This window comes from Rattus norvegicus, chromosome 16 (genome assembly GCF_036323735.1).
Source record: "Rattus norvegicus strain BN/NHsdMcwi chromosome 16, GRCr8, whole genome shotgun sequence".
NCBI classification, from domain to species: Eukaryota; Metazoa; Chordata; class Mammalia; order Rodentia; family Muridae; genus Rattus; species Rattus norvegicus.
The window spans coordinates 45,562,995-45,567,738 of record NC_086034.1 but is presented as its reverse complement, the minus strand read 5'-3'; positions in this window follow the sequence as shown (position 1 = coordinate 45,567,738).

The window sequence follows — 4,744 nt, the reverse complement described above, 5'->3', positions numbered from 1 at the left end:
AGTTTTAAGAGTACACATGTTATTTATTGTTGAAAGTGATTTGGTCCCTATGAATCTCATAAATTATCCCTCATTAAATTAGTCTTGCTTTAGATTGGTGTGAAAATGAACAGAAAAAAAAAACAGTTCTATCCAGGGCATTATGAAAAATCTTACCTCAAGTCTGCATAATAGAAATCAGAGGGAAATAAACATTAATATATTGTTTGGTAAATACTTAGCAGTTTCAAAGTACTGATGTAATTACATTAATGGTGTCTTACCTTCCTAGTTGATAGATAATGATATGTCTCCATAATAGTTTTTCTAGTATCAGGTCTCTGTGAAAATGCTTTATGACAACACAGATAACAATGGGCATCTGGGTAACCATAGTACTCAATATTTTGTCTCTAAAGATTAATATTCATAGAACATAGTGTATAAACAAATGAATGAAAATACTTTATAACCTCAAGTTGGAACTGAAACCAATATACTGTTAGGAAGTATTATTTAATAGATATCTGTTAACTTTCCTCACCATTTAAATGTATTATCTAACCTCACCACTTGATAATTGAGTTTTAAAAAATCCAAAGTTGTCAATTAAATGCTGAGACTTTTTAAAGTTTAACTTTTTAAGTATTAACTATATAGATAACATAATGAAAATAAATGCATACGAAGGAAAATTAAGAGTCAAAGTACAAAGTTTCTATTGTATATGTGTGTGTTGCATATAATTCAGACTTCAGGTTTGTTATCAAATTTATTACCTTTTGTAACAAATATGTAATTAAAAGGTTCAATAAAGTTTTATTTAGTCATATTACAAAATACAGGCAATGATCTTGCACATAAGGATTATGACCAGTGGGGCATAGATTTTCCTTTTTTTCTGGCTCCTTCGTTTGATCAATACTTAAGAAAATGCTAGGCTAACAACTTCAAAGCAAATGGGATCATAAAAGTATATTAGCAATTTGAAAAGTCAGTACTAGACATGGGTTAATAAGTATTGGACTAAATATCCAGAAACATGCAGGAATCACAATTATAATATGTATGCAGCTATGCACACTGAGTAATCCTTCAAAATTAAACTAGCATGCAACTTCTACTTTTTTTTTTATTATCTTGAATATTTCTTATATACATTTCGAGTGTTATTCCCTTTCCCGGTTTCCGGGCAAACATCCCTCTCCCCCCTCCCCTTCCTTATGGGTGTTCCCCTCCCCACCCTCCCCCCATTGCCGCCCTCCCCCCAACAGTCTAGTTCACTGGGGGTTCAGTCTTAGTAGGACCCAGGGCTTCCCCTTCCACTGGTGCTCTTACTAGGATATTCATTGCTACCTATGAGGTCAGAGTCCAGGGTGAGTCCATGTATAGTCTTTAGGTAGTGGCTTAGTCCCTGGAAGCTCTGGTTGCTTGGCATTGTTGTACATATGGGGTCTCGAGCCCCTTCAAGCTCTTCCAGTTCTTTCTCTGATTCCTTCAAGGGGGGTCCTGTTCTCAGTTCAGTGGTTTGCTGCTGGCATTAGCCTCTGTATTTGCTGTATTATGGCTGTTTCTTTCAGGAGCGATTTACATCCGGATCCTGTCGGTCTGCACTTCTTAGCTTAATCCATCTTGTCTATATGGGTGGATGTATATGTATGGGCCACATGTGGGGCAGGCTCTGAATGGGTGTTCCTTCAGTCTCTGTTTTAATCTTTGCCTCTCTATTTCCTGCCAAGGGTATTCTTGTTCCCCTTTTAAAGAAGGAGTGAAGCATTCCCATTTTGATCATCCGTCTTGAGTTTCATTTGTTCTAGGCATCTAGGGTAATTCAAGCATTTGGGCTAATAGCCACTTATCAATAAGTGCATACCATGTATGTCTTTCTGTGATTGGGTTAGCTCACTCAGGATGATATTTTCCAGTTCTGACCATTTGCCTACGAATTTCATAAAGTCATTGTTTTTGATAGCTGAGTAATATTCCATTGTGTAGATGTACCACATTTTCTGTATCCATTCCTCTGTTGAAGGGCATCTGGGTTCTTTCCAGCTTCTGGCTATTATAAATAAGGCTGCAATGAACATAGTGGAGCACGTGTCTTTTTTATATGTTGGGGCATCTTTTGGGTATATGCCCAAGAGAGGTATAGCTGGATCCTCAGGCAGTTCAATGTCCAATTTTCTGAGGAACATCCAGACTGATTTCCAGAATGGTTGTACCAGTTTGCAACCCAACCAACAATGGAGGAGTGTTCCTCTTTCTCCGCATCCTCGCCAGCATCTGTTGTCCCCTGAGTTTTTGATCTAAGCCATTCTCACTGGCATGAGGTGAAATCTCAGGGTTGTTTTGATTTGCATTTCCCTTATGACTAAAGATGTTGAACATTTCTTTAGGTGTTTCTCAGCCATTCGGCATTCCTCAGCTGTGAATTCTTTGTTTAGCTCTGAACCCCATTTTTAATAGGGTTATTTGTCTCCCTACGGTCTAACTTCTTGAGTTCTTTGTATATTTTGGATATAAGGCCTCTATCTGTTGTAGGATTGGTAAAGATCTTTTCCCAATCTGTTGGTGGCCGTTTTGTCCTAACCACAGTGTCCTTTGCCTTATAGAAGCTTTGCAGTTTTATGAGATCCCATTTGTTGATTCTTGATCTTAGAGCATAAGCCATTGATGTTTTGTTCAGGAAATTTTTTCCAGTGCCCATGTGTTCCAGATGCTTCCCTAGTTTTTCTTCTATTAGTTTGAGTGTGTCTGGTTTGATGTGGAGGTCCTTGATCCACTTGGACTTAAGCTTTGTACAGGGTGATAAGCATGGATCGATCTGCATTCTTCTACATGCTGACCTCCAGTTGAACCAGCACCATTTGCTGAAAATGATATCTTTTTTCCATTGGATGGTTTTGGCTTCTTTGTCAAAAATCAAGTGACCATAGGTGTGTGGGTTCATTTCTGGGTCTTCAATTCTATTCCATTGGTCTATCTGTCTGTCTCTGTACCAATACCATGCAGTTTTTATCACTATTGCTCTGTAATACTGCTTGAGTTCAGGGATAGTGATTCCCCCTGAAGTCCTTTTATTGTTGAGGGTAGTTTTAGCTATCCTGGGTTTTTTGTTATTCCAGATGAATTTGCAAATTGTTCTGTCTAACTCTTTGAAGAATTGGATTGGTATTTTGATGGGGATTGCATTGAATCTGTAGATTGCTTTTGGTAAAATGGCCATTTTTACTATATTAATCCTGCCAATCCATGAGCATGGGAGATCTTTCCATCTTCTGAGGTCTTCTTCAATTTCTTTCTTCAGTGTCTTGAAGTTCTTATTGTACAAATCTTTTACTTGCTTGGTTAAAGTCACACCGAGGTACTTTATATTATTTGGGTCTATTATGAAGGGTGTCGTTTCCCTTATTTCTTTCTCGGCTAGATTCTCTTTTGTATAGAGGAAGGCTACTGTTTTATTTGAGTTAATTTTATACCCAGCTACTTTGCTGAAGTTGTTTATCAGGTTTAGTAGTTCTCTGGTGTAACTTTTGGGATCACTTAAATATACTATCATATCATCTGCAAATAGTGATATTTTGACTTCTTCTTTTCCTATCTGTATCCCCTTGACCTCCTCTTGTTGTCTGATTGCTCTGGCTAGAACTTCAAGAACTATATTGAATAAGTAGGGAGAGAGTGGGCAGCCTTGTCTAGTCCCTGATTTTAGTGGGATTGCTTCAAGTTTCTCTCCATTTAGTTTAATGTTAGCAACTGGTTTGCTGTATATGGCTTTTACTATGTTTAGGTATGGGCCTTGAATTCCTATTCTTTCCAGGACTTTTATCATGAAGGGGTGTTGAATTTTGTCAAATGCTTTCTCAGCATCTAATGAAATGATCATGTGGTTTTGTTCTTTCAGTTTGTTTTTATAATGGATCACGTTGATGGTTTTCCGTATATTAAACCATCCCTGAATGCCTGGGATGAAGCCTACTTGATCATGGTGGATGATTGTTTTGATGTGCTCTTGGATTTGGTTTGCCAGAATTTTATTGAGTATTTTTGCGTCAATATTCATAAGGGAAATTGGTCTGAAGTTCCCTTTCTTTGTTGGGTCTTTGTGTGGTTTAGGTATAAGAGTAAATGTGGCTTCATAGAAGGAATTCCGTAGTGCTACATCTGTTTCAATTTTGTGAAATAGTTTGGATAATATTGGTATGAGGTCTTCTATGAAGGTCTGATAGAATTCTGCACTAAACCCATGTGGACCTGGGCTCTTTTTGGTTGGGAGACCTTTAACGACTGCTTCTATTTCCTTAGGAGTTATGGGGTTGTTTAACTGGTTTATCAGTTCCTGATTTAACTTCGGTACCTGGTATCTGTCTAGGAAATTGTCCATTTCCTGCAGATTTTCAAGTTTTGTTGAATATAGGCTTTTATAGTAAAATCTGATGATTTTTTGAATTTCCTCTGAATCTGTAGTAATGTCTCCCTTTTCATTTCTGATTTTGTTAATTTGACACACTCTCTGTGTCCTCTCGTTAGTCTGGCTAAGGATTTACCTATCTGGTTGATTTTCTCAAAGAACCTACTTTTGCTTCTGTTGATTCTTTCTATGGTCCTTTTTGTTTCTACTTGGTTGATTTCAGCTCTGAATTTTACTATTTCCTGCCTTCTACTCCTCCTGGGTGTATTTGCTTCTTTTTGTTCTAGAGCTTTTAGGTGTGCTGTCAAGCTGCTGACATATGCTCTTTCCTGTTTCTTTCCGCAGGCACTCAGC